The following is a 24,388-nucleotide window of genomic DNA, read 5'->3' as shown; positions in this document are numbered from 1 at the left end:
GACTCTAATACATTTTTTTTTTTGATCCTTAAAACTCATTTGCCAGTGGGCGCCAATACCCCCTTTCCATTTTTATTTTCAAAATATAGCTTTATTTTAATTTTGTGTAGACAACTTTTAAACTTTATAAGCCACTTGCCACAATTTTTAAACTTTTTTAACCATGTTCAACTAAAAATCATAATTTTATCATGATTTAATTATCCTTCTTTTGTTTTTCTTTAGAATACATATTGCATTATTTATAGTGTATTCTAAGACTATAATTTTTTCCAAATTTCTTTTTTGATCCTTAAAAATAATTTGCCTGCGGGCTCCAATACCCCTTTCCATTTTTATTTTCAAAATATAGCACTAATTTATTTTTGTGTACACAATTATTAAACTTTAATAACAACTTCCCAGTATAAAATATAATTTTATCATGATTTAATTATCCTTCTTTTGTTTTTCTTGAGATAACATAGTGCAGTCTTCATTGTGTATTCTAAGAAAATAATTTTTTCTAAATTTCTTTTTTTGATCCTTAAAAATAATTTGCCTGCGGGCGGAAATACCCCCTTTCCATTTTTATTTTCAAAATATAGCTTTATTTTCATTTTGTGTAGACAACTTTTAAACTTTAAAAGCCACTTGCCACAATTTTTAAACTTTTTTAACCATGTTCAACTAAAAAACATAATTTTATCATGATTTATTTATCCTTCATTCATTCTTTTTGAGAATACATAGTGCAGTCTTCATTGTGTATTGAAAAACCATAATTTTTTCCAAAAATCTTTTTTGATCCTTAAACATCATTTGCCTGCGGACGCCAATACCCCCTTTCCAATTTTATTTTCAAATTATAGCTTTATTTTATTTTTGTGTAGACAACTTTTAAACTTTATAAGCCACTTGCCACAATTTTTAAACTTTTTTAACCATGTTCAACTGAAAATCATAATTTTATCGTGATTTAATTATCCTTCTTTTGTTTTTCTTGAGAATACATATTGCAGTATTTATAGTGTATTCTAAGACTATAATTTTTTCCAAATTTCTTTTTTGATCGTTAAAAATCATTTGCCTGCGGGCGCCAATACCACCTTCCCATTTTTATTTTCAAAATTTAGCTCTAGTTTATTTTTGTGGACACAATTTTTAAACTTAACAAGCCACTTGACGATATAAAACATAATTTTATCATGATTTAATTATCCTTCATTTTTTATTTAATTTATTTTTCTTGAAAATGAATAGTGAAGTCTTCATTGTGTATTCTAAGAAAATAATTTTTTCTAAATTTCTTTTTTGATCCTTAAAAATAATTTGCCTGCGGGCGTAAATACCCCCTTTCCATTTTTATTTTCAAAATATAGCATTATTTTAATTTTGTGTACACAATTATTAAACTTTAATAGCAACTTCCCAGTATAAAATATAATTTTATCATGATTTAATTATCCTTCTTTTGTTTTTCTTGAGATAACATAGTGCAGTCTTCATTGTGTATTCTAAGAAAATAATTTTTTCTAAATTTCTTTTTTTGATCCTTAAAAATAATTTGCCTGCGGGCGCAAATACCCCCTTTCCATTTTTATTTTCAAAATATAGCATTATTTTAATTTTGTGTAGACAACTTTTAAACTACATAAGCCACTTGCCACTAAATAACATAATTTTATCATAGTGCTATTATGCTTCATTTATTTTTCTTGAGAGTACTTATTGCAGTATTTATAGTGTTTTCTAAGAAAATAATTTTTTCTAAATTTCTTTTTTTGATCCTTAAACATCATTTGCCTGCGGACGCCAATACCCCCTTTCCAATTTTATTTTCAAATTATAGCTTTATTTTATTTTTGTGTAGACAACTTTTAAACTTTATAAGCCACTTGCCACAATTTTTAAACTTTTTTAACCATGTTCAACTGAAAATCATAGTTTTATCATGATTTAATTATCCTTCATTCATTTTTCTTGAAAATGCATAGTGAAGTCTTCATTGTGTATTCTAAGACTATAATTTTTTCCAAATTTCTTTTTTGATCCTTAAAAATAATTTGCCTGCGGGCTCCAATACCCCTTTTCCATTTTTATTTTCAAATTACAGCTTTATTTTATTTTTGTGTAGACAACTTTTAAACTTTATAAGCCACTTGCCACAATTTTTAAACTTTTTTAACCATGTTCAACTAAAAAACATAATTTTATCATGATTTATTTATCCTTCATACATTCTTTTTGAGAATACATAGTGCAGTCTTCATTGTGTATTGAAAAACCATAATTTTTTCCAAAAATCTTTTTTGATCCTTAAACATCATTTGCCTGCGGACGCCAATACCCCCTTTTCATTTTTATTTTCAAATTATTTCTTAATTTTATTTTTGTGTAGACAACTTTTAAACTTTATAAGCCACTTGCCAAAATTTTTAAACTTTTTTAACCATGTTCAACTAAAAATCATAATTTTATCATGATTTAATTATCCTTCTTTTGTTTTTCTTTAGAATACATATTGCATTATTTAGAGTGTATTCTAAGAATATAATTTTTTCCAAATTTCTTTTTTGATCCTTAAAAATAATTTGCCTGCGGGCTCCAATACCCCTTTTCCATTTTTATTTTCAAAATATAGCACTAATTTATTTTTGTGTACACAATTATTAAACTTTAATAGCAACTTCCCAGTATAAAATAAAATTTTATCATGATTTAATTATCCTTCTTTTGTTTTTCTTGAGATAACATAGTGCAGTCTTGATTGTGTATTCCAAAACTATAATTTTTGCCAAATTTCTTTTTTGATCCTTAAAAATTATTTGCCTGCGGGCGCCAATACCCCCTTTCCATTTTTATTTTCAAAATATAGCACTAATTTATTTTTGTGTACACAATTATTAAACTTTAATAACAACTTCCCAGTATAAAATATAATTTTATCATGATTTAATTATCCTTCTTTTGTTTTTCTTGAGATAACATAGTGCAGTCTTCATTGTGTATTCTAAGAAAATAATTTTTTCTAAATTTCTTTTTTTGATCCTTAAAAATAATTTGCCTGCGGGCGCAAATACCCCCTTTCCATTTTTATTTTCAAAATATAGATTTATTTTAATTTTGTGTAGACAACTTTTAAACTTTATAAGCCACTTGCCACAATTTTTAAACTTTTTTAACCATGTTCAACTAAAAAACATAATTTTATCATGATTTATTTATCCTTCATTCATTCTTTTTGAGAATACATAGTGCAGTCTTCATTGTGTAATGAAAAACCATAATTTTTTCCAAAAATCTTTTTTGATCCTTAAACATCATTTGCCTGCGGATGCCAATACCCCCTTTCCAATTTTATTTTCAAATTATAGCTTTATTTTATTTTTGTGTAGACAACTTTTAAACTTTATAAGCCACTTGCCACAATTTTTATACTTTTTTAACCATGTTCAACTGAAAATCATAATTTTATCATGATTTAATTATCCTTCATTCATTTTTCTTGAAAATGCATAGTGAAGTCTTCATTGTGTATTCTAAGACTATAATTTTTTCCAAAATTCTTTTTTGATCCTTAAAAATAATTTGCTTGCGGGCTCCAATACCCCTTTTCCATTTTTATTTTCAAATTACAGCTTTATTTTATTTTTGTGTAGACAACTTTTAAACTTTATAAGCCACTTGCCGCTAAACATCATAATTTTATCGTGATTTAATTATCCTTCTTTTGTTTTTCTTGAGAATACATATTGCAGTATTTATAGTGTATTCTAGGAAAATAATTTTTTCTAAATTTCTTTTTTTGATCCTTAAAAATAATTTGCCTACGGGCTCCAATACCCTCTTTTCATTTTTATTTTCAAATTATTTCTTAATTTTATTTTTGTGTAGACAACTTTTAAACTTTATAAGCCACTTGCCAAAATTTTTAAACTTTTTTAACCATGTTCAACTAAAAATCATAATTTTATCATAATTTTATCATGATTTAATTATCCTTCTTTTGTTTTTCTTTAGAATACATATTGCATTATTTATAGTGTATTCTAAGACTATAATTTTTTCCAAATTTCTTTTTTGATCCTTAAAAATCATTTGCCTGCGGGCTCCAATACCCTATTCCATTTTTAATTTCAAATTACAGCTTTATTTTATTTTTGTGTAGACAACTTTTAAACTTTATAAGCCACTTGACACTAAAAAACATAATTTTATCATGATTTAATTATCCTTCATTTTTTATTTTATTTATTTTTCTTGAAAATGCATAGTGAAGTCTTCATTGTGTATTCTAAGACTATAATTTTTTCCAAATTTCTTTTTTGATCCTTAAAAATAATTTGCCTGCGGGCGCCAATACCCCCCTTTCCATTTTTATTTTCAAAATATAGCTTTATTTTAATTTTGTGTAGACAACTTTTAAACTACATAAGCTACTTGCCACTAAATAACATAATTTTATCATAATTCTATTATCCTTCGTTTATTTTTCTTGAGAATACATATTGCAGTATTGATAGTGTATTCTAAGACTATAATTTTTTCCAAATTTCTTTTTTGATCCTTTAAAATCATTTGCCTGCGGACGCAAATACCCTCTTTTCATTTTTATTTTCAAATTATTTCTTAATTTTATTTTTGTGTAGACAACTTTTAAACTTTATAAGCCACTTGCCAAAATTTTTAAACTTTTTTAACCATGTTCAACTAACCTTATAATAAGTTCCACATTTTAATAGGTATAGGTAGGTAAATAACAAAAATAGAAATACCAATGCTCATTATTATTTTAATAGATACCTACTTAATTATAGGTAATTCTGATGGAAACAAAAATACACTTCTTCTTTTTTGGTCTTGACCAATTAAGACCATATGCAATTTCATAATGTGTAATAATAAAATAAGATAATAATTCATAAATAGTAAATAGTTAATTAATTTAATAATAATAATTTTGATTGCTTATGTTGCATGGTGTTTAAAAAAAAAATAAGTACGTACTACAGTTAGAAAAAAAAATTAAATTAATTGAATTTTTGAATTTTTTAAATTCTCCATAGCTCTAGTGTAGTCAATTTTGGGTTTAGGACACAAGTTGATACATCAAAATGGCTTGAAAAAAATCGATAAACCCGAATATGATATTCAAATTACAGGTTGCCATTAAAAAAAATGTAAATTTTATTGCGCATGCGCAAGATACACGATTTAAAAAAATTGTAAGTCATAGAAATGTATGATCCATTAGTCTAGTTTAATGCCCCGCAAACAGAATTGAAAAATATTTTCATGGTAATGAGTGGTAAAGTGGCCCCCGTTTTTTGGGACATACGGTATATATTATTCTTAGAAAAATGATAGTGAAATCTATGATAACTGATAATGATAACAGAGTCGACCATCACTACCAGCCCCGCACTTTGCATCCATTCGGATTGCCTGTCACTACTCACTAGACGCTTGTACAAATAACATCTTATTAATTGTCATGACTATAATATTAATATGCCTTAGACCACGATTTAAGATATAAGGTATATCTTAAATCGTGCCTTAGACCAGTTAGACCCTATAAATTATAATATATAATGAAATCAAATATCAAATCAAATTTCCCTCGAACACCGCCGACCGTCGTGTTTTACTGATTACACTGTTTACAGTCTATTGTATCTTTTAAAGTATACCTATTGGCTATTCGTTATGATAACTGATAAGTATATTAAAATTAATAATATTGTCTTAGGTCGTTGTTCGGTTGTTCATTATTTGTTCAATCATTTTTTTAGTTAAATATAAGTACTACTGTACTAGGTAGACAGCCTAGTTAAGCTCAAAATTTGAAATTTTGTAGCGCCTACTTTTAAAATCTAATTTAAGTATAAAGTTTAATTCTTATTATTTTGTATTATAATGATTCCTGTTTCTAAAACATATTTATCTCTAAACACACAAGGAGGAAATAGTCAACTACCTGTAATAGGATGTAAGTCATAATTATGATATATTGACATACCTATTATTCTTTATCTTGAATCTCAATTATACTTATTTATATTAAACTCGTTCTGGTTATAGCCGGTATGTACACAATTTGTCATCAAAAAATAATATTGATGATCTTAGATGTGGCACTTGGTGCATGCTATCGTCTAATTGGTAAATTTATTGAATATTTAAGCAATAATGTATATCATTCATTATTGTAAATCGTATATACTCAGTTTTTACATGTATAATATTGTTTTTCAGACATAGCAGCTGTATATAACGAAGAGCTGTACATCAAAGTAGTACTCCAACTTGTTATTGCCAAAGTATCATCTGAAGCATGGATATTTGTTAATTACATTGAAATTAGGTATTTATTACTACAATAAACTCAATATCTTGATGTAAACGTTTGTAGAGTTAAAGCATAGGTAGGTACCTAATATAATTTAATTTATTTAGCCATTCCAAATTAAAAAATAATTCTGAGCAGTACTGTACTACTGTGTTAACCTATTTCTTAAGATATTTTATAGTTTATAATTTATATTAACTATAAATTATTTATTTTTTCATTAGTAGAAAGATATGTTGTGTTATTTTTTTTTCCAAAATATCATGTTAGGTATGTTGTATAATTAAATATTATTATTATTAAATTATCTCAATACTAACTATTTTTGGATCTTGTGACAAATTTTTCCAATCATGGGTTTGACAATTTTTCATGTGCCCAAAGTTTGTAAACACTAAATAGAAAATATAATAAATATAGTGATAATATAGTAATAACATAATATATTTATTTATAAAGGAATATTATAATTTTTTAAATTTCTTTAAATTATTTTACAAGCAACATTTTATGAATATCATACATTTTTAAATTTTTCGCGTGCCACTAAAATTTGACAAACATGTCACTTTTGCTTGCGTGCCATTGGTATTCTACCCCTGGTATATAGGTTCATTGTTTGGCAATATAGCTTAAAATTATATTCTTCATTTTTGAAAGTTTCTTTGTGTTTCAAAAATAATAATTTACTTTAAGCAAAGACATGTCAAGTCCTTCCTTATAAGTAATGATTTTTGAGTTATTGAAAACTTGAAAATTTTTTGCTGTATGCAGGGTCTTCAGATAAAAAAAATAATACATTTATTGCTTTGCTGAGAATATAAAAGAAATATAAAAATATTTATTCATAGAGGTACAATAGATTTATGTATAATTTACTATATTTTTTAAGTTAAAATATTTCATAGTCATTTATTTTAATATAGTTTCACTAACAGCATTTTATTACCTTTACACTAATTTATCACTTAAATAAATTTCAATCTAAATGTAGAAACTTAGTTACGATTTATTCCCCAAAAATTCTTAATGAGAAACTTGCATTAATTTGATAATTTCTGATTTTTCTTAAAGATAAAATGTAATAAATAATAATATACCACAATACATATACAGGTATACTGAAATGTTTAATGTTACATACATTAACTAACAATGCATTGTCTAAATTGGAGAAATCATTAACCAATTTTAGTCTCATAATTGCGTTTATAGGATTACATTTATCAATTATAACAATTTGAATTGTAAATTATTTATGTTTGAGATGATGACAATATTCTATTATTATTATTATTAATTTTTTTTCTTTTTCAAAACTCCCATAGACGATGAATATGAGTTATTAACTGAAACTAATAGCTGCTATGCAAAAGACAAGAGTAACAGTTACTTGGATTTATAATAGATACACTGGTCAGAAGCTGGGAGTATTGAAGTGGAAAGCCCTAAAAATTTTAAGCTTTGTATAGTTTTACTTGGAAGATTTATAAAATTGCACGATAATGGCAATTGTTCACTTAAGAATATTGGGAAATCAAATTTTTCCTTACAATATAAAGAACAAATGCTTGCCGATCTCACTAATATTGTTGATAATATTGTTGATCAGGTAATAATATAAAATTTAAATTACCTCGTTATTTTGTGTTGATTTTTATGTTTTATTTAATACTCTATGATGGATATATTTGTAGTTAATTTTTAAAGCAAATAGAATCCATTAGGTTAATAGTACGTTTATACTAAAAAAAGTATCTGTACTTAAATTTATTCCGTTGGATTATCAAAAATGTAAAAAGCAGTAAAATATTAATCATTTAATATTATATTATATAAAAATTTGCTATGAAAAACGATTATTATATGATAAACATTGCACTGTATATGAACAATTTTTCAATGATTTCTGACTGTTTCTTCCGTTTTGTAAAATTTAAAATCTAGTTTAAACAACACAATTAAATAGTTTTTAATAATAAATTAAGAACTTAAAAATTAAATTAGCAGACAATTTATTGTTGGCTTTTTTGTTATATTTAATTTTAATTTTAAAATTATTATTTTTTTAATATTGATTGTTCTAAAGAAGACAAAGTGATTTGAAATAGCTTTATTTTTACTGTGTTGCTAAAAATAAATGCAAAATATGCATTAAACATTTTTAAAATTAAAATCTAGTAGCTATGATGACAACATAATTATATTGAATCAAATTTAAAAATGTGCTTTTTTAATAAACATGCAATAAATATCAAAATGTATTACTATTTACAGAAAATTAAACATTTTAATATTGATAATATTGATTATAATTTACAGGTTGAATTCTATCCATGTTTTCTCAACAATTGTCTGAGACCTGAGTTCCATAAAGTGTGCAGTAATGCCAATATTGTTTTGCAAGCATATTGTTTTATAGGAGCATCTGCTGAAAAAAATCATTGTTTAACTATGAAGTGGTAAATTGTATTGTTAAAAAACTTTACAAATATTATAGAGATGGGCAATAATATTATGAAGAAATTATGGCGAGATTAAAATAATGTTTAATGTAAAATAAAGAAATAAAATAAAGAAATAATATATATATATGTTATATGTTTAAAATGTTAAATTAAATTTTAATAGCATATATTTTCCATACATTACCTGTAAACAAAAGGTTATTTTAGAAATTTCCAAATCTAATTTCGGTTCCTTTGATTATGTTTTCAAAAAGTTTGGATAGAACATCATTTAATAACCCAAAATAAACATACATTTATTGTATATAATATTATGTACTTTGTCTACTTTTCTATGCTATAATTAAAACTTAAATTCAATATCATACTATCAATAAATAGGTTTAATATTGATTTAGTTATTATTGTTTATTAAACTAACTTTTGTTAATTTAATTTTTCAGCTATTTTTTCCTAGTCAAGCACACGAAAAAACTTAGGAATCTGAAGTTATAACACGATATTATGAATAATTTTTTTTCAATATTATTACATAATATGAATAACATGCTATAATTTAGTCTCAATACCATTATGGTATTGCATTTTTTCATGTTAGTTTTAATGTTAGTGGCTCTCTCTATAACCTATTCACCACTCTGTACACTATGAAATCAATAAGAAATGAGTTAACTTAAGCGATGTGGATTTCAAGTTACCTCACTGTCAGACACTAACAGGCATTCCTTCTGAATTCGGCGAATATTCTTGCAAGCTGTCAGAACAAAGGAGCCGACATCATGTATAAAGAACCCTAGATTACGGCATAATCAAGTGTACCATAGCTATTAAGACCTGAGCACCTTTATGCTACTCAACCTCGCATACACACACCCATTATTATACACTATCATAATTTTTGCTAATTTAAAATAAACTATCATTTTTTCATATTTTGAAAATTATCTACAAGCAATCAATACAAATTGACATTTTTATTGCTGGAAGGCCAAATGCAATAACTAGCGCAGTCAAAAAGGATTTATTTTTCAAAAAGAGGCAACCATCAAAGGCACACGGTTGCCTAGGAAAACCACTGTATTTCTTACCAAAGACTCCAGAAAAAGAGAAAGAGAACTAAAATAAATAATGTTAGTTCTTGTTTACTATAATTTTTTATTGTTTCTTAATTTTATTTTAACTATGACTTAATTTTAATGCTAAAAATCATTAATATATTTTGAAATGTCTTTTGTACTACTTTATTAATTAGTGATAAAAAAAACAATATAAATAAGTACTTGCTTATTACAGTAGAACCTCGATTATCCATCCCCCGATTAATTGTCTTTCTCGGTTAATCGTCAGGCCACTTATATAGATATGGCAGCCAAAAAAAGCACGTAATATGTTAAGACAACAAAAATTAACCGATTTTTATAATATTGACTGTTAAGTATGCATGTAATTTTAAATAATAAAACTTTTTAATAAATTAAAAAAATATAATAATGTACCAATAAGTTATTACCTAATTATATCAATATGTATGTCATAGTTACTAAAGAAAAATAATAAATAATATGTATGTATGTTTAAATTTTTATTGCTCGCTTAACTACTGTCTTTTCGATTATCCGTCAAAGTTCTGGTCCTGAGACTGACGGTTAATCGAGGTTACTTTTATTAATTAATCATATTTTTCACTGTAAAAATACTGATAATGTATATTTTAATGGAAATTGGAATTTATGCTAATTTACTGCATTATTATTCTTTTACATATTATTTTGTATGCTGTTATTTTTCTATATTTTTTACTTATCGTACAATTAATTAATAATAACCTATATTATCATAATTTTTTTTTTAAATAAGTCATAATCTCAAAAAAGAAAAAACAACACACTATTATTTAATAATTATTCCATGCTTTGGATGTATACTTTTGTAACATTGAGATTTGAAGTAAATACTGAACAGAAAAATAGGTAACAAATGTGTAATAGTTTATTTTTTTTATAGTTGTTGTGATGAGTTATGTTTTTTTGTTTCTCAATAAAATGTATTTATACCTAATTAATAATGGGGCTATGCTTTTAAGGTTCTAACCCTCACTAGAATCCCCCTCTTCCACAGAAAAATCTTATTTACCACCACAATCAATACACAGAGTAGATTAATTGTTAGTCATTTTTAATAATTATAAAATTGCAATAACATAGACAATCGCTGTTAATTTTTTTGGTTAATTAAAATTGTTATGAATATTAGCTATTACTAACCGTTTGCATTAATTGTATTATCAATTATTATCATGTTTATTATGTCAATGTATCTATTCAGATTTTAATGTTCTGTGAGTTTGTGTAAGAAATAAATTTACAATTTTTTGTTTTCTAATTTTAAAATATGTATTATAAAGTAAAAAATATTAATGATTGTTATTATTATTATTTCCATGAGCGTAATATTACAATAACGATATGCGGGCATGTGGCTTCCATTTTAAATGCTCGTCAAAAATCACATCAAGGTATCTATTGTCGATTTAACTCGTTATAAGGCTACAGTTCTTATATTGCATATATCTGTTAAATTTTTCATCTTACAATAATTACAAATTACAATAAGATTTTATAAATTTATAATTATTTGGTGTTAATATTGGGCAAGGCAAATAGAATAAAAGTAGATTTATTTTTATTTAATGCTAAACTATATATATATATAATATACCTACCTACATATTTAGATTTAAGTGACTAATATGTAAAAACTTATAAATAAAAATGTAATATTGTAAAATTGTCATAAGCTAATGGCCTATGTTACTAAAGTTAAAATGTTCAATAAAAAAAAATATATAGGTAGGTACATATTAGTCTTTTGAGTTGGTACATACAACTTCTTAATGAGGTTAAGAAAAGTGGATATTTTTTTTTTTAATCATAAAATGCACATAAAACAGTTTATTTTTAACATAAAAAAGGCATAGGTATACCTAATCTATGTTTGAGTTTTCATAAGATATTTGGATATCTACCAACTTGAGAATATTTTGATGTACTTATACTTACATAAATAAGTATGTTACTACATACATAATTTATAATTTTTTATTATTAATAGGTAATAATTTTTATAATTATATAATTTTAACATTTTAATTATAATTTTTTCATTTTTTAATTAGGCTAATTAGGAATAGGTACCAAATACCAATGCGATATATGTATGAGTATTGATGTAGATTTTTTTTTATTTATTAAATTTTAAGAGGACGTGTAGGTACCCGTACGTGTTGACATCGCCTTACAAGTGCGTAACATATATTATCTACCAAATTTTACGCTCAGCAGAACACGTGTAGCTTTGTAAGTTTAAAATTTAGGGTAAATTGACCTCAAATAAAATTTAAAGGTAAGATTATTATCTAAACAACCTCATAGGTTATTTATTATATTTTGGTAAAAATTTGGTGAAGTTCGAATTTGAAAAAATTTATCTACCTATTCTACCTATATATATATATTGTATATAAGTAATAGGTACCTAACAACTATACTACACGTGGTTCGCAGAATCGTAATTGCAATATTTGCAACTGTATGTATCTAATAATATTTTATTGGACACAACTAGGTATATAGTTTATATCTTGTACAGTTGTACCTACCTACAAAGATTTCATCTCAATAATGACAGGTCGATGAAAATAACTGGTTATAGTAGCTGGTAGGTATTGATCATCAAACAAAACAGTAATTTTTTTACGAAGTGGTCATCTAGTTAAAAAAATATGGCTTGTACTACACGAAATTGTTCTGGGTGTTCTGGCACTTGAACAAATGGAATTTCTTCTTCATATTCTTGAAAGGGTCCAAAAAATGTTCTCCCACTCCAAATCTTCAGGCAGAATGAAGTCATTTTCATCTCCAAAAATATATATCATGAAATAAGTTAGGTAGTTTATTTGTTATAGGTATAATATTTTGTCAGCTAAATATGTGTCAATAAATTGTATTATAGTTAAAAAAAAAATTGCAAGACTGGGCAAGTTAATTTTTTTAAGTTATTTTAAGTCACAAGATGATGGAAATACTGAATAGTTAATGGTTAAATACAATTTAGATAATATAATAATATAAAGAGTTAATTTAACTTAATTTCCTTCCATTAGGTATATATGAGAATGGGTATAAACTGTTGATATAAATTATTCATATTATATTTGTTTTGACTACATACCTATATATACTACCATCCGGAGTTGGAGTGTTAACAGGTTCAACAATAGAGTTTTCTCCTATCTCATATTCTTGATCATCTGCATTTTTTTTTTTTTATAATAGATCAAGAAAATGAATTTAAGTCAAATTTCTATATGTTATGAATTTATAAGTTATAAAAACAATAATATTTATCTAGTAGGCTGATCTAGTAGTTGGTAGTCCTCTTGATAGTTGTCCAACCGTGATATGTTGCTTCTCAATAGTCCCTTTAAGATGTTCTTAACAAATATATATAGGTATATCGTATATAAGACATTCAAACGTATCCATCCGAATTTATACAATATAATTATAAGGACATACTTTGAAATAAGAATGTCATAATATTCATTGCGTTCATATAAACATTCATATAAACATTCATATTTTCATTTAACATTTTTAAAACTATTTATTTTAGAAGTCATTATAACATAAGTCTTTTAAAAAATATCCAAAATAAATTGTAATGCACAACTAAAGCACTATTGAATAAAAACTAAAAATAAGTTTTAATATTTTTAAAATTGCATTTGTGTACTTCAGCTAACAAAACAAAAATATATCATGAGAAAAACGGTTTTAAATTGTAAAATTAAAATCAGTTTGGAGAAATGGAAATCAATATTTATTTATATTTAATAATACTTTAAAAAAAGTGTTATGCTTATATGCTTCTAATATTTCAATCCAATCATAATCAATAATTAAAATAGGTAATTCTGAAAGTATATTGTCATAATTTAAATTAAAAATTGTAAATTTTGGTTATTGTTATATTACATTTGATTATTGCAATGAACAAATCGTAGGCATTACAAAACACAGACCTCTTTGGTTTCAAATTTGTAGAAATCTTATTGATGTAATAATATACAATCGATGATATTATGTTTTATATAGTAGGTATCTATCATCTGTGGCAAACGTCAATTGTCGTCACTCGGCATTAATTTCCGGAGACGATTCACAATTGTATATTATTGTTATTTCATATTTCATTCTGCTTAAGTTATTTTTTTATATAACTCGATACTTTCAGTTCAGAGTGAGATGAAGATCGATGTGAGAAGATCAGTTCCTGGATATATGGCGTCTGAACTCTATATATGGCTCAGCTATATTTAACCCGAAGAATCTATTTATGCGTAAGTTTGATGAACTATTATTTTGGGGCTTACACGTTTTACTTTTAAGTGTTAAAATTAATATTTATTGTTCAGTCAATCTGCTACCCAGTTCTCTGGTGATGTAGAAACTAGATGCGTATTTTATTCCCGATCGCGCAACGCATGAAATACGCAGCCACAATATTATCGACAACGACACATCCAGATCGTATAGAATAATACATATTATATTTTAACAATTAAATAAGTATAAATTGTGTTACACATCTAGGCATAATACAGTATTACATACCTACCGGTGTTTTTATGTAAGTACTGTATAATAAAAAAAATTTTCATTGTTATTATTTAAATATTAAATGTTTAGTTACACTACAATATTTAAGCTCTACACCACATATAGCTCAAAGTCCGGCGTAAAGTTCTAGGATATGAATTGACTTGGACGAATTGAATAACAATTAAATTATAAAATAAATTAACATTACGATGTCATATTTTGCTGTGAACCGACTTCGAATTAAAGCAACGCCGTAATTTATCAAACATTAAAATATAATTTTACAAAGCAGGGAAAGTCGAAAAGTAAATAAAGTTTTTCAGTGCACCTTGTCGATGAGTAGGATGTAATGGATGCTCTGAATTCAATAATATAATATTATTTTAACCTCTACTTAAAACGGTTTTGAAAGAAAATAGTTTCTACCTCTATTTCTAAGCATTATGTGCATTCGTGTTGCAATAGTCAATAATAGGAAATAAGTAATTTAATTTTCAACCAGTATAGTATAGCTACCCTTAATAAAGTATGTTAACTTCTGCAAAAAAAAAAAAAAAAATGGTACCTATATATTATACTATTATAAGTTATTTTTATCATAAAATATTATTGTAATTCACTTATGACTCGGTATTGACTATTGACGAGTAACGTATCTATTACTACATAGGTAGGTATTTATCGCCTTTCAATAAAATGGTGAAGGTACATGTCTGTCATGTACATTTTACAATAGTGACTTTTCACAATCAATAACTCATTTTATAATTTGTCATTCTATCATCATATAAACATTCATATTTTCATTTAACATTTTTAAAACTATTCATTTTAGAAGTCATTATAACATAAGTCTTTTAAAAAATATCCAAAATAAATTGTAATGCGCAACGAAAGTACTATTGAATAAAAACTAAAAATAAGTTTTAATATTTTTAAAATTGCATTTGTGTACTTAAGCTAACAAAACAAAAATATGTCATGACAAAACCTGTTTTACAATTAAAATGTTTTTTTTTTTTACATACTTAACATATATTTTTATAAATACTTATCGGAATTTAACATGAGAAGTTAAAAATTAAAAATTTTCTTGAATTGTTTAAAATCAAAAGATATAAAATATACTGTATACAGTGTGTATCCAATACAATTAACACTAACAAATTGATTGTTAATTATTAATTATGTGCACAACAATAGAAGAAAATGTTCGATTTTGCATTTTACCATCTAGTATAGGTTACTTTTATAGTTTATAGACGATACAGTAGATTTGATGTATTATTATATTATTATATATTACCTATTATATTGATGTATAGAGATACCTATTCACTGGTATATATATATTATGCCAAAAATATATTATATATTTATGTTAACTCAGTAATTGGCACTACCTAGGATTTACATGAAAAGCCTTAATCGCATTTATCTAAAATAATATTTATATTTAATAATTCATAAAAAAAGTTTTGTAATAATATGCATGTGAATCTAATATATCAATATAATTTTAATCAATACTCGTATTATCAAGTAGAAAAAAAATTAAAATAATACTGTACCTACTACCTATAGGTGTATTTTTATAATTTAAATCAAAAATTATAAATTTTGGTTATTGTTATATTACATTTAATTATTGCAATGAATAAATCGTAAACACAGACCTCTTTGATTTAAAAGTTGTATTTTAATATATATATTTAGATTTATCTAATTGACGTAATATAATACATAATCGATGGCATATTAAATAGTATCTATCATCTGTGGCAAACGTCAATCGCAATCACTCGGCATTAATTGCCGGAGACGATTCACAATTTTATATTATTATTTTTTTTTTTTCATATTTCATTTTGCTCAAGTTATTTTTATGAAATACTTCGATACTTTCAGTTAAAAGTGAGATGAAGACAATCCGTCTCTGAATAAGACAGATGAAGAGAAAAACAGTTCTTGGACATTTGGCGTCTGAAATCTAGATATACCTCAGTTATATTTAACCCGAAGAATCGATTTACGTGTAAGTTTGATGAATTATTCTTTTGGTGCTTACATATTTTACTTTTTAGTGTAAAAATTAATATTTATTGTCCGGTTAATCTGCTAATATTACACTGCTGCCGTGTAATGTAGACGGGTTTTTTACTGTAAACTGCACTCACACTAATCTCACGCGTTATTATTACTACTAGGTATATTATTTTATATTACGCGACTACGTATTTATTATTTTGCTATCATTGGTTATTTAATAAAATTTATTACTACTATAATATTTAAAAAAAAATTATTCCACACCCGAACGGCACACACACACAAAAAATATTACTTCTTTTTTTTATTAGCTGCAAGTATTATAGTATTAAACTATTAGGATAGCTCAACAATTATAATGCAATATCTTTTATTTTCATATTCTTTTACAAATTTACTTTCTCTCTGCTTAGTAGCAAAAAAATAAAATAAAATATATATTTTGATATAATATCTAACAATTCTTATATTTCTAAAAATGTTTAACTAATTAAACTGTAATTATTATTAAATAACTATTTATTCCTAATAAACACTTATTCTACACCGGTCCTAAAACTGTTTTTTCCCCAATAATCATTAATTTCACTGTATTTTTATACAAATATGTATATCCCACAGCAATAGGTACTTAGGTACTTAATTACATCAATTCGTTGCAAATAAAATTATTGCTTAATAAACGACGCCTTTTTTCCGGATGCCAGGCGTATAGTATAATAATAATATATTAATACAATTAATTACCTAGATAGTTTCTTAAAATAGACATTTCCGTTCAATTAATATAAAATGCCTTTTATAACTGAAAAGTTATAGGAAACTATTAATTCAATGCACAAAACGTATATTTTATTGTTATATTAGGCATTTTATAGTTGTACACATCCTTTATTCTTCAAATTATGTCTAGTTCGATCGTAGCGACATAAATTACATTTTTACACCTAAAAAAAAAGTTCGCCGATAGACAAACTGTCTATCCTGCTCGTCTATGAAAAATATACTCAATACTCTTATATTTAGTTGTATTTATATAAATAGTGTATTACATACATACAGGAGCTCTAATTTCCCTCAACAGTTAACAGTTAATATTAATTTTTATTTATTTTTTCATTATTTTTTTCTTTATTTACATAGGTAAGAAAACTTTTTTTTACAAAATTACATAATTATTAGATAAAAAATGGAATTTATTTATCTATCTCCTGTATAAGCCTTATACATGTGTTGGAGATAGAGAGTTTAACATAACGACGATACATTTTAATTAAAAATCATAATATTAACATTATATAAAATAAAAACATATTAGATTATTAAACTTATTAAACTCAGTGTGGAAAAATAAAAATAGGATATAAAATAAGATACATAAATTATACAATATCCGAGATAAAACTTAAATAAAGACAAAAGTTAACAACTAGGTGCGAAAATAAATAAACATTTACATTAATCATATTTGTATTTTATAATTTAAATTAGTAACCTTATTAGTACTTATATTGAAGATTGTCCATATTTGTAAACAGCCAATCAGTTATAATTGTTTAGGACATAATATATCTATTATAACTTTTTTTTTCCTGTTCAAAAACCAGGAACTATGAACAGTTCTATGATATTATCTCGATTATAATTAGTCCGGAATCTTTGATCAAACCAGGTATTTGTATAGATTACTACATGAGCATTACTATCCAATTTAGTATTACAAACATTATTTATATATAGTATAGAAAGAATTGGTTCAAGTACACTTTCCTGAAGAACACCACAGACAACACTTTTTTATCGCCAAATATACCTATACCATTAAAACTAACTAATTACATTCTGTTTTCTAAGTAACTAGTAAACCAAAGTAGACTTTTGTCTTTTACTCCAAAATTTGGTAGAATTTTTATTAATTTACTATGATCAACTGTATCAAAATAAATGCTTTTTTTTAAATCTAAGAAGATTGCTACTATTTTTTTTTACTATTGTCTAAGGAATTACTTATAAACTTAGTTACTCTTATAGTTTATATAATGTATCTTCTTTCAGTACTTGAACCTGGTCTAAAACCAAATTGTTATTTTGAAAGTAAATTGGTAGATTCAAGATATCTCATTAGCCTGTTTTTTTATGATTTTTTCTAAAAGTTTAGCTAAGTTAACAACTATTGATTTTGGTCTATAATTATTTATTTCAGTTCGATTTCATCCTTTAAAAAGTGGAGCTACTACGGCTATTTTAAATTTATCAGGAAATGAACAGTATTTATTACATAAGCTAAATATATAAAGAAGTGGAACTAGTATGGAACTATAGTTATTATTTTTAATAATTTAACAGTTATTTTATCAAATTCAGCAGCTGTATCATCTTTAAGAGTTTTCAATTATTACAAAATATCTTGTCCCGTTACTTTTTGTTAAATATATTATCATTCGAGTTTTCATTAAGGGTTATAACTTCATATATAGGATAATCGTTTATTAGATTATTTTCGGCAAATTTACTGCTGCCTATTATATCAACGAAGAAAGTGTTGAAAATGTTTGAGATCTTATTCGGTTCGTCTGTGGCATTTAATATTTGATTATTTATAAGTATTAAATTGTGAGTAGGTGGGAGAGGGTTATGGTGAGAGATGGTGGGTGGGAAAGGGAAAGGGTGAGAGAGAGAAGTATATGAGAAAGAGGTTTTGAGTGTAAGGGTAGTAGGAGGGGAATAAGGTTTGGTTATTTGGGAGGAGGGGGAATAGTTAGGTAGGATAGTTGTGTTTACGATGTCGAATATGTAGGAAAGGACCTTGAAACGCTAAGGTCTATCGACCCTTTGGCTGAAACTACGAATAGTCATAGGTTTAAAACCTTGGACTTATAGGATAGAATAAAAAGAGAAGGTTGGTTGTCAAGCGGATGTCAGTGTATTTTTAACTCTGTGCTAAATTATGATCTGGAGCAACTCGTTATACTTATAAACTTATTCTTATGATATAATATAAAATAAATGGAATGCTCTGGATTATAATTTACCCTTAAATTATAAAAGAAGGCATTTCACTCTAATTTTAGAAATATTACGGTTATATTGTTGTGAATGTAAAATTTGGTATGTTGTGTATGGACCAGAAAGAGAGATGATAAATGTACTGACATCCACTTAAGTGTTATAAAATTGAAAAAGTTCTCGATTGTTGATTGTTTACATTATTTCATTCTTGTAAAAGATACTTTTTAAAGTATTCAAGTACAGCAGTGTGTTAATATATTAGGTAAGCTGATTTTTACGGGACTGGACTAGAACTTATATTGAAATAATAAACTTAAAAGTAGGTATGATTGGAAGTAAAAGCAATAAGTAATAACTGTAGAGTCAGGACTTTTATTTACTAAAAAATCATTAAAATTGTGCTGTTGAATATTGCCTTAAAAAAGTTACATTCTTTTATTACACTAGAGATTACTTAATTACATTTTTTATGTTCCTAGCAATAAATAAATAAAAAAAAAACGATTGAACAACTAGTATAAATGTAATTTTTCATTCATATTTAATATTGCATTACATCAATAGATAATTACACCTTAATTAATGAAAATATTTACCTATGTTAAATACAATAAAGTTTACAGAAAATAATATGCTAAATACATACAAAGTTTTTGCTTTAGTAATACGTGAAGATACATATTATAGGACAAACGTCTTTATTAAAATAAAAATATTTGATTAGGCATTAAAGTATAGTTCAAAGTCACATTCAGTGTGGTTATATATCCTTAGAAATGTGAATCTTGGACTATATATCTTTTTTTCATTAAACATTTAACATATATAATACAAATTGAGAAATATTAGAAACTAATAAATTAAAGTCAACACATTGTTTAATTTGGATGAATGATGATATTTTAGAGTAGGTATACATGGCAAATAGTAGGCATACAATGCTGTAACATAAAAATTCCTAAAATTAAATTGTGTAGATAAAAGAAAAACAACATTTTAATGTGGCTAAGATTTATAGTAATTACATTACGAATTAAAAAGCAACTTATATTACTAGTTATATAGAATTAATTAAAATCTTTAATACTGGAAAGAAATAAGATCCGACGTCATCATTTTTAAACATATACTTTTTGTCGAGTATTAGAAACTATACTAGTTTAAGTCGTTTATTTTTTTGACTGATCTAATTGATTTTTTAAATTAAAGATTTTAGATAATTTAAAAATATATATTATAGTTGTTTGGTAGGAATTTATTATCTATTCAATATTTTAAGTGGCATACATATTGTAATTATTATCTAAATAAACAAAAAACATTTCTTGAACTTGATCAAAAATAGACGTACAAATAAAATTTATCTCATTTAATAAATTATATTATGGTTTCTATATATTTAAAAAGTAAATTTGGGGCCTAATGTAGTACGGATGGTTGCCCGAAGTCACTTACTTGTTCTGAAGTCAACGCATCAACCACGGCGTCGCTAGCTCCCAGATGGGCGACCACCTGGGTTCTTAGTGACGAATCATCGGCCTATTTCCACGTGTTTTAAATCAAACGATAAAACCAGGCTATGCAGTTGATGCGTCGAAAAAAAATGCCTCTGGCCTGCAGGTATATACACACAATAGTCGTACCTATACTAATGTAAGCTAAATACCAAAAATAGCATTTATATTTCGAATAATATAGATGGGTACAAAAAAATGTATTATGGGGCTTGGTGTGGCGCGGTGGTTTGCCGTGGTCAAGCATCGCCTGGCGTCACTAGTTCCCGGATGGGTGACCACCTGGGTTCTTAGTGACGAATCCTTGCCCCACATGCTCACGTGTTACTTAACAAACACACATAATATGGCCATAGTTGACGATCCATATGTTTAGAAAAGTGTTTTATATAATACTACAAAAAATAATACGATTCCAATTGTACATTGTGTATGATAGATGTAAGATTTTATAGTTCATAGTACAGTTTTTCAATTATAATAATTAACAATAAGTATGTAATTTGAGGTATTTTAGATGATTAAATTTACTTCTGGACGCTTTATCTCTATCACATAAAAGATACAGATATTATTATATTATTACTAGGTAACTATAATTTTATTGTGGGAAGGGGGCGGAATATAGATAATAACCCATTTATATACTTATATTTAAAATTGTTTTGCTTTTATGAGAACGCCTCACCTGTCCAAATAATCAGTTATTCTTACAAGTGCAAAAAATAAAACGTTTATGTTCAGCATTTATCAATAGGATCATCAGTTTTAGTAAAAATACGTAAATCCTTTTCAACAAACCTTTACTACTTATTAGTTATTACTTCTACAATTTACGTCCAATCATACTACCGAGTTAAGATCACATTTTTTCGTTTAGAACTAGATAGTATGTACTATATGTAGAGAGTTCCCTTTACATATTATAATGAACGCATCTCGGATCTCGGTAAGACTCATCGCTTAAATATAATATGTTAAAAATTATATATACAACAAAAAGATGAGCATGGCTCTATCCATAATATATTATCTAAGAGGCAGTGGCACCGAAGTCCTAAAAATCTAATAGGCGGAAAAATATTTCATGAGGTCCTGTAATATGTTAACACTAAGGGATATTCTTAAGAGGTCAACAATCTAAAGAACAACTTGATGAGCAAACACTTAAATCGGGAACCACCTAAGGATCTTTTTATTCAAAGAGTCCAAGTTAACCATCGGTTTTTCACGCGTTACCTAAATACTATTTAAATGTCTACAATCATTTGGATTGATACATATTTAACTCAGTGACGTAGTCAGCATTTCCGGAGGGATATTGAGTGTATAGTACCGTATACACTTTTCCCCTCCCAAAATCCTAACCCTGGCTACGACACTGCCTTCCCCGCATGACAAGCAGATGGTTAAGTATAAGTCATCAGAAGGTTAGGTTAGGTACCTATTATAGACTATGGTAAGTTGAAGCATAGGTGATGATAGATGAATATCATCACTGGTAATAACCTTTGCAATGATCTTTTCCTACTAACTATCAAGGTATTCGATATTGTAACCACAACAATGAAAGAAAATATTTAAAATTGCAGACGAAATGTATATAATTTATTTTATTTTATTTTTTTAAATTTATTATTATTATTAATTTTTTTTTTTTAAGTAGAGTTATTAAAATTAAAATTACTATAAGTTTTAACATGGTTTTAAACAATATTAGTGTTATACCAATATTTCCTACACCTAAATATGGTAAATCATAAACATATTGACTTATCTGATCATATTATATTATATTCTTTAAATTGAATATATACAATAGAATCCGATATGCAATTAAAAATTAACTGCAGTCTATGACATCCCATCATAATAAAACATTAAATAATTTTTGTGTACACAATTTTTAATCTATTATATATGCATGTGAATATTCTAAATAATCTGTTTATCATAAATTCTAATATATCTGAACATTCTATCGTGAAAACTTTTGCATGCGGGCGCCAATATCCTCTTTCTCATTTTTTATTATTTATATAATGTACTAATTATTCAATTTAAGTATTTTGAGGTTACACACTGCAGTCTTCGGTGTGTACTCTCTCATTAGATATAATTTTTTTCTACTTGAAATACTTTTGCCTGCGGGTGAAAATTCAAATTTTTTTTTTTAAATGATTAATTTGGAGTTGAAAATTGTGTACACAAATTTTAGTCTATTATAACCGAATTTCCTCATAACTAATATTCAATCAAAATGTTTATAATATTTTTAGTTTACGTGCCTTTAATTATATTTAGCTTACACATTGCATTCCTCAGTTTGTATTCATTCCGTATAAATTTTTTTTTTTGCATCCTTTAAAATTTTTTGCTGCGGACGCCAATACCCTCTTTCACAATTTATTTATTCTTTATATAATATAGTATACATATAACAATTGAAGTATTATGAGGTTAGATACTGCAAACTACAGTGTGTATTTATCCTGTCAATTTATTAAGTTTTTTTTTGCTTTCTTTAAAAACATTTGCTTGCGGGCGCCAATACCCCCTTTCAAATTTTTTTTTTTTTAAATGATTCAATTGCAGTTGAAAATTGTGTACACAATTTTTAGACTGTAATAACTAAGTGTCTTCATAAAAAATATTCAATCAAAGTGTTTATAAACTTGTTGTTTTACATGCTTATAATTAAATTGAGATAACACACTGAATTCTATAGTGTGTATTTATCCCATATATTTTTAAAACATTTTTTATTGCTTTCATTAAAAACATTTGCCTGCGGGCGCCAATACCCCCTTTTAATTTTAATTTTAAATAATTAAATTGCAGTTGATAATTTTGTACACAATTTTAAAATTGAATAACCAAGTTGCCTCAAAACAAACATTCCATCAAAAATGTTTAATTATTGTTAATTTTTATTGATTTTGCATACTGAATTCTATAGTGTGTACTCATCCCATAATTTTTTTTTGTTACCTTAAAAAACATTTGCCTGCCGGCGCCAATACCCCCTTTCAATTTTTTTTTATTCTTTACGTATAGTATTAATATAACAATTTAAGTATTTTGAGGTGATCTGCAGTCCACATTGTGTATTTATTCAGTATAATTTTTTTTGAATTTTTGTTTTGCTTCCTTTTTAAAGTTTTGCCAGTGGGCGCCAATCATTTTTCCTTTAAAATCATTACATTGTATATGAAAATTATGTACTCAATTTTTAAACTATTTATAACCTTGGTAAATTAAATATCCGTAGAAATTCGAATTAAAAATTAATTTACTGCGGAAAATAAACTACGACAAATTTACTACGGACAATTTACTACGGAAAATTCA

The 24,388-nt window shown here is 25.8% G+C and overlaps 2 long non-coding RNA genes across 3 annotated transcripts; both read left to right on the top strand.

The window, feature by feature from the left end:
• Window positions 1–5,426: 5,426 nt before the first annotated feature.
• On the top strand, window positions 5,427–7,798 carry LOC149056142 (uncharacterized). 2 transcript variants are annotated; one of them, XR_016191652.1, is made up of 4 exons: window positions 5,427–5,974; window positions 6,067–6,147; window positions 6,241–6,410; window positions 7,663–7,798. It is a non-coding gene; the product is annotated as an uncharacterized LOC149056142 (long non-coding RNA). The 2 variants fall into 2 exon arrangements; XR_016191653.1 differs by having other exon boundaries at window positions 5,429–5,974; window positions 6,241–6,349.
• A 13-nt stretch (window positions 7,799–7,811) lies between these two features.
• Window positions 7,812–11,215, top strand: LOC149056141 (uncharacterized). The gene is made up of 3 exons (XR_016191654.1): window positions 7,812–7,946; window positions 8,657–8,796; window positions 9,246–11,215. It is a non-coding gene; the product is annotated as an uncharacterized LOC149056141 (long non-coding RNA).
• The last annotated feature ends 13,173 nt before the right edge of the window (window positions 11,216–24,388 follow it).

Source organism: Diuraphis noxia, unplaced genomic scaffold (genome assembly GCF_037042655.1).
Source record: "Diuraphis noxia isolate RWA-SAM2 unplaced genomic scaffold, SU_Dnox_SAM2 contig0004, whole genome shotgun sequence".
Lineage (NCBI taxonomy): Eukaryota > Metazoa > Arthropoda > Insecta > Hemiptera > Aphididae > Diuraphis > Diuraphis noxia.
The sequence above is the reverse complement of the archived record's forward strand: the minus strand, read 5'-3'. Positions and strand labels throughout refer to the sequence as shown.